We start from the raw sequence: 12,564 nt of genomic DNA on the forward strand, positions 1-12,564 counted from the left end.
CTCAGCAAGAATTAGGAAGCCAGTTTATCACAGTGAGGTCATGGGGAAGATTATTCCTGCTTTATGTCTCCATTTATAATAAATATTCCATAGCCTGTCATGGCAAGGATGTAGAACATACTTTCATTTCCAACCTTCCTTTTCACATACAACTGATCAACTTATTCTGATAAATTCAACAGAAGCCTATTCCCTTACATCATTTTTTACATGCCTCCTGGCTCAGAATAACTAATAATCTACCTTAGAGTGCAATGGAGATACTGTATCTTTGAAAATAATGTAGTACAGATCTAGATTAGCAAAGCTATTTCCTTTTAAGGTAAAACATGAATGAGTAAACCTCAGAGTCATGTAAGACATGCAATGCACTCACTTCATGTTTAGAATTCTTATGACCATCTGTTGAGATATCGTGATTCAATTTCACAGCTTCATCTCTCTCTTATTCGTGTATTTATTGCCAAAAATACTGAGGGGCTGGAAAGACAGCCTACATGACACTGTAACAGCTCTCCTCGTCTTTCAGAAACACTTTAAGGAAAATCTAGTCTATTTGTCAGAGTAGAAATGTTGTTTCGTCTAACAGCATCACAAAATGCAAGCAGTATTTCACTGGAATGAATCGTGGTAGCCATTAAGGAATTAGTACTACCCTGAGGGATCTCACAAGTATATCCCAGATACCGCAGTTCTCTCTGCATCCACACATAGAGGTGCCAAGGAAAATGGTGACAAAGTTAGCTATTACATAGCTTGATGGGAGTATAACATGAAAACATTTTCTACACATGGGACTGACTACACTGATAAAATCAGTAACATCATTATGGCATCTAAATAGTCATGGAATTCAGAGCAATTAGTATAGTCTATAATGGGTGGCTTTCAGTATGACATATCCCATAAGCAGACAGTCGGGAAGGAATTCTGAGGACATTAAGCACAATTTTCTTATGTTCTCAGATTCTCTAAGGGAACATGACAAAGGAGCTGGCTGTGGTATTTTTAGAAAGATTGGAGACTCCTCAGACCAGGAATCTCCCATGAGAGCACACAGAGAACAGTTCATGTCATGGTGCTGCCAGGTTTGTAAAACAGACTGAACATTCCTCGCTTCTTTTCATTCTGAACATCCTAGCAGCCTTGAGGTAACCATACAACTTCAAAAATAAAACAACAAAATAAATCAGATTTAGAGAGGTATTAGAATGCAGGTCCCAAACCACTGAAATGTCATAAGAAAGCAGTAAACAAAGCATGTCAAGCTAAGATTTCAACAGAATGGTATCTCAAAAAGGCTTACAACATGAAAATGGTCATCAAACCAAAGAAGTACTTATTTACAAGACATTAAGATATGTTGTATGTATCCACCATAAATATATAACATATTTTGAATGCATATTTTTCAAGAAAATTGAGTACAAACAGCTATTTTCCCTCTTTACAAAACATATGGGAATCATCATGATGGGATTATTCCTTTCAGAAATTCAGGCATAGGTTGTTGGGGAACTTCCAGTTGTAGCACAAAAAAATAACTGCTTACAGACAAAAAAACATTTTTTTCTTTGAAAAGAGAGTCTAATCCTACATGTCTTAATCCTATAATTCTTACCCAAATGATTTTTATTGAAGTCTACTGCATTAAGTATTCTCAGTGAAAAATAATAATGAAAAAGAACAGTAATATATTTTAGCTGATAAAAAAGTAGGCATTTGACAAACTTGAGAAATAACTTGCATATCTCTCTTTTCATAATAGCACAGCAGTTGCTGATAGAGTTGTATGGCATTTCAAGGATGAGTTGATTCTACAATGATGTTCAATGTCCAGCAACATTTAAGTATTTCACAGCTAACACAGGAAATCAGGACACCTATGTGTAAAAGGAGGAAGGACATAGATCCTGGAAATACAGCAAGGAGAAAGGATTTGTTCCCCTGCTACGGCTGAGAATTTGTTAAGATCTTAAGCAACATTGTGGAGTTTTTCAGTCAATTCACATAATCATTATTTCAGGACAAGAAACCAGAAGAAGTTTGAATGCTCAGTTAGAAGAGAACCACAGTGAGAACAAAGCAGTAACCACACCTCTAGGTGTTCAAAAGTGACAGCATTTGTATTTTTAAGTCTTTAAAATTGTCATCTTGCTTTGATAACCTGAAGTTAAATAGCCTCACCCCAGCCCCTGATCTTTCCTTCAAAACGTGCATCCCCTCTCAGGACCAGATCTGACCTGGGTCAGTTCCCATGGCCTTCCCCCAGCAGGCCCTGACATTGGTGCCTGGCCATTAACTCCAGCTGTCTAACTTAAAATACTCATCTCATTTTCTACATCCTGGAACTGTTAACATCACATCATTCAGTTCACTGGATATTCCTGTCACTATTCTACGTGCATTCTGTGACATTTTAGCAGTTTTACTTTAATCCTCTAACTTGAAACTCCTGGTAATCCACGCAGCAGATTTTGCATTCTGACATACATGGATTTTCATGTGACATGTAAATACTGCTGTAACACCAGAAAAGAAAAGTGATAAGAATTTTGGTGTTTTTTGATTCTTCTGAGACTGCAGCATTTTACAGCTTCCAACATTGTATACAAACAGTCAACACTTAGTATTGCTTAACGATCCTTTCCAACCAGCTATTTGCACCTGAGAGTAGCATTACCATCCCTGTACTCGAGCAGGGGAGACAAAGGCAAGAAATTTATGTCCCTTCTAATGGAACAACTACCAGTAGGATCAGACCTGCTTAGAATTCAGGAAAGTCATCTTAAATGACGAATACAATCCCACCCACCTTACTGAAACCTGTCCTTTTCCATGCTAATGAAACCTCACCATTTGTAAGACTTAGAAGCGAAGCATTTTGCTGAATAAGTCTTACAGAAAATAACAATACAATGTGAGCAGTGAAGAAAAGAAAAGCCCTGAAGCATGTCTTGTGTAGCAGGGAGAATATCTCTAGTTAAGAAGGGCTACACAATAAACCTTATAAAAGCCTTCTGCAGACATAAATACATTTTTAAAAAATCTGAACAGAAAATAATTTCAATAAAACCAAATACTATTTCTCACTGAGGTAAGCTAATGTAACAGTCAAACCTCTGGCACTTAATAGCACTTAGAAAAATACACAATGCAATCTTGGAAGTGAGGCAAAGACAGATGGAAATGAACAATAAATGAACGGATGGCTAGACAGACAAAAAACTCACCCACTATTTTATCTGCCGTGTGCTTCTCCTCATAATTGTACCTTTATACAATTAATTCAAAGCTCAATTTTCTCTTCCTGACACTAGAAATTATACAAGGAGTGTTTATGACAGAGTGGAATTTGTTTAAACACAAAAGCAAACAACAAAATTAAAACCTGACAGTAAGTATTCGAGAGCAGAGGCTCTTGAGAAAGTCATCTTTAAAAATAAACACTCTAGTTGTTTCCTTTATTTTTCCATATTGTTCTTTAATCTTCCTCCTAGAGGGGGTCTGAACGACAGCAGGAGATAAGCAGAGAACAGATGAAAGAAGGAAAGATGCAGCTTTGAAAAACTAAGATCTGTTTCTTTTTGTCTAACCAGACAGTGGCATCACTTGCAGCAATATGGGAAAGCAGTAGGAAATGTGCTGGGGTGGGAGACTTGCTCTGAGCTTGCCTTACAAAGAGTGTATTCCATGCCACGCAAAAATGCAGTCTTTTTCACCCTTCCCACCAAGTCTAATAACAGTATTTGATACTTAGAAGTCAACATGTACCAAATTATTTCAAAGCACAGTAAAGCTTCTTTCATTTAAATTTACATTGCTCCTAGGGGAAGAAGAAAGAACAACAAAAAGTGGTAAAGTTCGATAGTTACTGAACTAGTTACATGAAGTTTCTTGGGTTTAGCTGCAGAAGTCAGTCAAATTGTCAGTCAAATTCTTTGACAAGATTCATATAGGAGGATTGGCCTCTTCTAGTCTTACAATCTGTAATACTGTGTACCATATAATCAAAAAGATCTTAAAGGTGAATATGGTTAATATTTTCTCCTGTCATCAAGTGGACAGTGATAATATGAGACCAAAACTTCTCCTCTAGAGAAGAAATGCTTTCCTAATAAATATAAAGTTAGTTCTTCAAGAAATACATAAGTTGCTCTGAAAATAATACAGTGAAAGTTTCGGTGAATGCCAATAGGAGCCATTTTTTCCACGTGGAGGAATTCAGTTCCACACCTTTGCTTCATACACACTGCCACATCAGGCGCCATTCTGTCACACTGCCTCTCTGCTGCCGTCTGTAGCACAGCAACAGAATGTAATGCAGTGTTGGTGGGAAGATTCAACCTCTACTGCCATATCACCAACATCTGCCTCAGACATCCTGGGCCACCAAAATGAAACAGGAGGCATTATTTTTGCAACTCAGCCCTACAATACTTTTTAAAGCAATACAACTCCCACATGCTGGTATATAGGAATTGACTCACCAGCTGCATTACACTGTATCTACTGTAACTATCACCTTCTGTCCCCATTTACTAGACTCAGAGAAAGCACAATAAAACCATTTTCAACAAGATTAGCACATTTAGAATCAATCAGTGTTATCGATGCAAAGGACAGAGTGTTTTCTGGGAGCAAAAGAAAATATACATTTCCATTTGAAGCTTCCACTAATTTAGATTTCTTACTTAAAAGGAGCAAAACACTTGAAGCTGTCTCTGGTGGCCAATTCCTGATGAGAATGGGGTTGAGATGGAGCACTAAATCACTGCAATGAAGGACACTATTCTTTAGCACTGATGTAGTGCGTTTTTATAGCAAAAACATCATACTGATTTCAAAACCATGCTGTACTCAAGCATTTCAGAGTACTATAAAGACTCTGCACGAGTTGTGGCACCAAATTTTATCAGTTGTGTCAGTTTGATTGGATTGGATTGTAGCTTCAGAGATGCTGTCTATGTAGTAATATTTTATTGTTTGTATCCCTGACAGAGATTGTAACATCTCCCTCTAGAAATGTGCTTAGAAAGCCGTAAATAAAAAGTGAAAATTTGCAGGGCTAGTATTCCAGGCTGTGAACAGCAAGAACGTACATTCACAATAGAACACTGTTAGCATTTTGTGATCCCTACTTGAGTGTAACTGCTATTTTAGCAATTGAATAATGATGGAGAAAGAGCTGAAACAACTTTTCTTTAGGTCACAAGGAAGAACTGCATATTGGTGCTGAAAAAAAACTTGCATTTCCATTCCCTGTATTTTAGTTCCCTATCTTAAAGTTACTCAACAGAGAGCATTTTCTAAGATACGGTCTTATGATTAACTACTAGACTAAAAAGACTAATTCGACTGAGCAGAAACTTTGTGTAAGGCATATAACAGCACATACACAGTGCACAGAGTTGGTGCTTCTGAAGATACTAACATGCATTTTGTGCCTATCTAGCATGCTACCTTCTACATTTGCAGAATTTGTGTATGTGTTCAGTATCTCAGATGACGATATGAACTCAGCTAATAGTGAGTTTTCTTTTAGCTGACATAGCGGAGAGCTTCTCTCTGAGAGTGAAGAGCTGCAGAGTTTGCAACTCTTCTGTGTTGAACCTGATCCAAAATTCATTCCAGCTGATGAAAATACTCCCGTTGGCTTCAGCATATGGTATATTAGGCCTCTGGTGCAATTAATTGCAGTGACAGTATTTGAATGCTTAAGTTCCTGAACTCTCATGCTACCTAGATACATTAAAACTTACAGAAGACACGTAAGGCTGTGCTAGAGGAAGCTATTCTCCCCAGCATCTTTCAGTGCCCATGCTACTACCTACCACAAAAATACCACAATTTCTCCCAGCCACTGTGAAACGTTCCTTACACAATTTTCTTCTTGAAGAAGATCAGAGAACAATATCAGCTAAACCATCCCAATATTAAACAGGTACCTCAGAGCAATGAAACTCTTATTTTTAGCAGTATGTAACAGCTCAAAGATGGGCTGCCCTGGGAATTGAGAAGAGTCAACCATTTCATTTAGTAAATTACAAATTCATAGTAAAAACCCTTATCCATCTCAGGCATGTACCTATATCACACATGCCATGCAGTGCTTGGGTTGTTCTATGGACTGAAACATGCAGTTCTCTGGCAAGAGATGAAACTCAAAACTTTTCAAGTATCACCTTATGATATATGCTTTAAAACCAGTTTCAGCAGCCAAATTTTTTGCCCCTTCTGTTTGCTCAAAAACAAAAACAAACCAAAACCTACTAACTCTAAAATTTACATGACACGTGTGAACAATTCCTCCCATTTATAGTTGTAGTTAACCTGGCATTTTTGTCACACCGCTGCTGTGATTAAATATGTGAGATTACACAAACTCCTACTGACAAATCATCAGAAACTGGAAGTGCTTAAGAGGTAGCGAGTGCAAACAGGAACAGAAAAAATATGGAATGGAGGGAAAATCCCAAGTGCCTCAGTGATGTGAGATGTCATACCTAGCATGTGAAATTCAGGTAACTTGATGATCTTATGCTGTATCCTAGTTACTTCTAGCAGACAAGCAACTCCCTCCACTGTTTAGTAGAACAATGCTTACACTCCATGACAGCAGTGTGACCAAGACTTACCAAGCTACAGGCCACTGACATCTGAAATCAAAGTGAACTGTACTACCCCAAGAACTTTTTGTTTCTTTAAAATAATAGAAGATACCACCATCAGGAAAATGAAATATTCTGGAAGATTGTTTCAAGTGAGCAAGCATTACAAGCTATCCACAGAAACTACTTGAGGTATTTTCTAGAGATCCTATCATTGTCATAACAAAATTTTCATGTGTGAGGCAGATAAATATGGATAGCAACTGAGCTGCAAATTGACCTTGTAGGCTTGGGATAGATTTAGTCACTGCTGCCAAAAAAATTTTCAGGTACATCAGAGATTTGTGCCCAGGGGTCCTCTTCTTACCCAACTAACTTGTAATCACAACTGTCAGTTTCAGAACATTCATATGACCCTGTGGAGTGTAATGCGAGTCAACCATCTGAATGTGAAATTTGTTAGACAACTGCAGCGTGCTCAGTGGGAGCAGATTGTGAGACAACAGTGATGTATAAGAGAAGATGAAAGAGCAGGTTAAAGGGTTCCTGCAGTGGTTTTGCAGGTTTGGGAATAGGTGTGCACATATTGTGCCAGTGTGTCTCCTCACACACCTCAAATGAGATCGTTCAGATGCTGTGAAAACTTCAGCAATAACAGAACTTGACACCTATCTCATCCAGTATCAGGGTATAACAATGATTGGACTGCACTTTAATAAGTCTTGCCATTTCTTGTTTATCAAGGACATCGGACTCTGAAAGCACAATTTGCTAGATTGCAAGCCTGCTGTAAGAGGTACAAGCTGCCCCCCCACATCATTCTATTCATTACCCACAGTACCTCTCAGTCTACACCAATCACTCATCTGTAAATCATTCCAATTATTTAAAGGGGTCTTGAACACCACTAACTTGTATCCAGTTCCAGCAGAGCTGATGTATTACCCCCACCTCAGTTACACTGCTTTAGCCTTCAAAAACTCAAAAATAATCTACTGATACAATTAAAGGCTTTGCATAAGGCTGAACCTTTAGGCAAAAAGACTACTTGGCAGGCCCTCACTGAGCTATCTGTAATACTTTTTTCCCCCTCATCTGATTTTAATTTTTTACTTCTCACTTCTATTTTCCCCCATAATTTCTTATTGCTGAAGCAGGCACTTACAGAGACAAGCAGTACTGCTATTAAGAGAATCAATACTTGCATTTCATGATACTTACACTGCTTTATTCTGTTTGCTTCCTATGCCCTTCATCTGTGAAGAATAGCGATCAATTATGAAGATCTGTCAGGTTTGTTATTACATGAGATCATTTATTCTGTTAAGAGGGTAGAGCAAAGTCAGCAAGCCAAGAACATGCGAAGTCAACTACAGTTCCAATGCCTACAATTAAAGCTTATAACAAAGACAAGCATATATTCAGTCAAAGTTTAACGCTTAAGAACAAAGGGACAACTCTCTTCAATTCACAATATGCCCTTCCAAATTTCTAAAATAAAAAAATAAAAAAATATCTAAGTTATACAGCTGTGGTTTTCTCTTCCATATCTAAGACAACATCAACTCAGATTTACCAAAACTAAGAGATGCCTAAAGTGCACTGTAGCAGGTAAAAAGTATTAGCAGTGTTAGCAGAGTACAGGCTCAATATCTGTAAGAGCTTTTAATTGGTATATTTAAGCTATCCTATCCTAATAAAAAAAGCTAGACACAGTATCATTAAATTTGCAAACACATGCAGTTGCTAATTAACAAAAGACTCAGTTTTCAAACACACGTATCAAGTTCAGGTATAGAAATAAAGTCGAAGACAGATTTCATTTCTCAAGGTTTTGTGGATTTGCTTTTCTTCTTGAGATAAAAGACAAAGAAGAATGCAGAAATTCTTACAGTGATTTTCAACTGTTGCTTTGGAAAAGAATTTCTGAATATTTAAACTTTTTCTCACAGTGTGAATTCTGATACTTGCAGCCATTTCTAAAAAGGACCTTTTAATCACTTACCTGGTTGAAACTGAAAGCAAAGACACTGCAAAGTCCAGGAGCAATGCCAGAACTACAAGTTCTCTGCTTAGTTACAGAGCAGGTAGAGTCAAAGCACAACATACTCAAGATGTCTTCTATCCTCAGCAAATATCTCACCATAATTTGGAAATGACTACATTGAAGATAAACATTTGTTCATTTTGTACACTCACCTGGCAGTGATTTAAAGAGCTAATTAGTGCCAAGCTTGTTTTGGAAGTAGAGTGAGGCCCCGATCCTAAATGAGCTTAAGCACTCATTACCACTCATGTGCCACCTGGAAGTAAATTACTTTGTAGCAGCTGGACCCAGTCTCTACTGGAAGACACACAGACCTTCATCCTGGCTCCTCTCTTACTTTCCTGTTAGTAAAATCCAAGCACGAAGAAACCATCACGTGTGCTTTGACCTTACAAATACGAAGTATGGATATTCCTATTTAAACTCCATAGAATGAAGTAGAGATTCTCCAGATATAGCAGTAATAAAGCATTTAAGACTGAACTTTTCTTGTTCCTTGTTATTCCCCTGTATTATCTCATGTGTAGCTTTCTTCTAAAATATGAATAATGTTATCATATATATTAGTAAATACAAAATCAGAGCCTCCATTCTACTGTGAATGCGGCCTAATGGCATTTATGTTACTGTATCTGTCCTGGGTCTGTTGATATGTTACATAAACAATGACAAGGTGTGGAGAAACAATTCAGAAGAAAATAAATGCAATGCCAAATGCGTTATGCCTATCTATGTTTGTAATTCTGGTCATGGATCCTATCTGTTTGTACATTTCAAAGCAAAATATCTCTGAACTTGCAAAGTTAGTGCAGATATGCTCATCTTTTTCTTGCTACATAAAATTAGACATGTACCAGAAAACTGTGAACTGATTAAAAGAGTCTCTCCAGCAAAATACAAGATACCAGATATTTTTATAAACTCTGCTGCTGACTCTTGACAGAGGTAAGAATTTAAGGTGCATTGAGATGCTTACGAGATTCCTACTATTGTGAGAATATTAAGAAGTGGTTCTTCGCTGAGAAGTGACTCTGAATAAATATCACTGTGAAGTTCCAAATTTATTTTCTTTCAAAGTCTTATGGAATAAATTTCCCCACTTTACCGGTAAAGATATATTTTCTTTAGCTGACAGCCTTGCAAAATCTGAAAGTCACAGCTGTGCATTTAGCCTATGCATTTCCTTACTGCTCTCCTGATGTGGCACCTTAGTTAAAACTACTGATAATTTAAGATGAAAAATCTTCCAGACTCCTTCCCATCAGCTCTGATTGTACAGGATGAACAAGAATAATTCAAGACAACCTTGGAGATCTTGTTTTTGTGTGAAAGAAAGCAGACACACGGGGAACAGATCTAATGAGTGTGACTATATCTAGCTTCACTTTTCTCCCAGAGCAGAGAAGGAGTACAGGGACAAAATTCTGTTCAGGCAGTTGCAAGCAGTAACTAGATTTTTTGAACTCAGTTTTCTCACATTCTTCTGCAGCTTACTTACCAGTCTAGGTTGCTTATACAAAAATTATGAAATAAATAACCTCCAAATTAAATAATTTCTGTGTTCTGACTATGAGAAATACCTAATTTGTCTCTAGTTCAAGCTATGAGTAAAGGTGCCACCTTCCTAATACACAGTACTGTGACTGGCTTAATAGTAACTCCAGAGTGCAACAACTCTATAGCCAAAGGCAGCTGTGCTCCGGAGCCAGCAGACGAGGGTAGCTTATACACTATGTTCAATTCCTCTGCTCAGAGATCAGAGCTGGCAGTTTCATTAGTATCAGTTAGCATGGCTGTTCTGCACAGAAGAACAGGAAGTTAATTGCCAGAGCTTATTTCCACATTGCTTTCGTCTTTTGTTGAAGTGTGTGAACTCTCCTCTTGTGCTGATAAAATGCTTAACATAAGCACAGAGCTATTCTGGGCGTTTCTATGCTGTGTTTGCCCTGAAAGATTCCTTCGTGGAGACCAGTGCTTATGACTGTGATGGCTGCAGCTGCTGTGGACCATGAAGTAAATCTTCAGACATTTTGCTGCTGATCTGAAGTCCCCTTGACTTTAGTGGAAGACCTCTGTGGAAAACATCTCACTTCAGCTTCATGCTTGAATACAATTAGCCTTGTGATGTATTAGGAAACTGGGCAACCTGCAGTACAGCCACACATTAAGCTTCAGATATAAATCCTTTTCTAACAGCCACTGAATGTAAAGAACAACTAGCGCACATCCTAAGATTCCTATAAAGTTATAACCATGGCAAAAGAGGGACACAAATCACTCTGAGATTTGATTTCCCTGAATCATAACATGGTTTGAGGAAAGTACATTAATCTGCTGATCTGGGCTCAAAACTTTCTTGAAGGTTAGAGAACTTTTCTGAACAACTATTATGAGTAAGAGAATAAAAATCTAGTATTTTATCCTATTACATCTAGGGCTTTCAGAGGAAGTCTGGGAATTATTTAGTAATACCACAGCTCTGATGGACCATTTTCATCAATAGATCTCAAATAATTCTGTGAGAAAATTATTTCATCATCCTATTTTCTAGATGGGAAAAATGAAGCACGGAAAAAAAAAAAAAAAAAAACCAAACCAAAAAAAACATTATGATGCAGGAAATCCAGAATTTGAGCTATCAGCATCCCTTTGGTTGTAATTTCATTCACAAGCCACATTGGTCAGGTCTCCCTGAAGAGATCTTGCATCTGATGCTGGTGTCTTAGTCTTCTAGAAGAAGTAATGCATAACCAAACCTTTTGATGAAACTTGGAATATTGCCCTTCATCTCCTAAATGCTGACTGTTAACTTCAGGAATTTTAAGCGATTTGTTCTACTGTATTTATCTCTACTGTACTAGATTATCCTTTCATTTTTGCACCAACCATTGTGGTCGAATGAGGTGATAATTAAACACATGCAGTCTATAGAACAGAAAGTGTTATTCAAAATTAACCATCAAAGGTCACAGAATAAATACATTGACAACTTGCTAAGAAAGGAGATTATCCAAAGTCTTGACTTGGTGTTAGTTCAAATCCCAGAACACAAGAGAGTTTTTATTCCTTCTCAATCCCTTTGTTGTTTTGGGATTTCTGTGTATTGCTTAGATTTAATTTCTATCAAAGCCATCCCATCAACAGTGTTGATGCCTGCTACATAAAATTCTCTTCTAAACTCGGGTCAGTATGTACTGAAGAAGAAGGTTATCTGCGCTATTAAATCTTTGACTTCTTGTCTTTTAAAGAGATCATTTTGCATTTTGCTATGGCAGAGCTGTAATTAGATCTGTTAATTAAGGACAGAATGAACTTTTTAAAAACTCTAAACCCCCCTGCATTTTTGATAAGTTTTCTTAGGTTGCTACTGACCTTTGTATGGGGTTTGCCACAGCTTATTAATTGTTAAATTTTAATTAGGCATGCTGATGAATGTGCTAGCCTTTACAATAAATAGAAGGTAGCTTCATTTTTAATCAGATATTAGCCAGTCTACAGTGAAATTATCCGCTTTCCTAGAACACAGTTCACTTAAGATATTTTGAGAATAGTAATTGGTGATATAAAAAACTCAAACCCAAACAGATATTGTATAATGTTTCCCTGGTCCACAGACTGGATTGCAGTGCAAGCTGAACTACAATATTGGATCTTATAAACATTCCACAGGCACTTGAACTAAATTACTTTAACAGCTGGTCAGATATTCCTTTTTTTTTTTTTTAAACTGAAATTCACCAAAAATATGTTTCCCAGAGAAGAATCATTCCTTCCTACAGAAGATGCAGATACAGAAAAGGTCAGACTAGGAGTGGGAGGGGACTGGAAAAGTAGTGGGATGAAGAGGAGGATCACTTTTCCTGAGCGAGGTGAAGTCTGCAGCACTAACAAGTAACCTGCTTTTCT

The 12,564-nt window shown here is 37.4% G+C and overlaps 1 long non-coding RNA gene across 1 annotated transcript in view; it reads right to left on the reverse strand.

Annotated features, from left to right (window-relative positions):
• LOC125699158 (uncharacterized) overlaps positions 1–12,564 on the reverse strand; it is a 249,467-nt gene that overhangs the window by 79,321 nt on the left and 157,582 nt on the right. Inside the window, exon 3 of the long non-coding RNA XR_007379462.1 lies at positions 7,833–7,931. This is a non-coding gene — a long non-coding RNA (uncharacterized LOC125699158). The remainder of the gene's footprint in view (positions 1–7,832; positions 7,932–12,564) is intronic.

Source organism: Lagopus muta, chromosome 12 (genome assembly GCF_023343835.1).
Source record: "Lagopus muta isolate bLagMut1 chromosome 12, bLagMut1 primary, whole genome shotgun sequence".
In the NCBI taxonomy this organism is placed as follows: Eukaryota; Metazoa; Chordata; class Aves; order Galliformes; family Phasianidae; genus Lagopus; species Lagopus muta.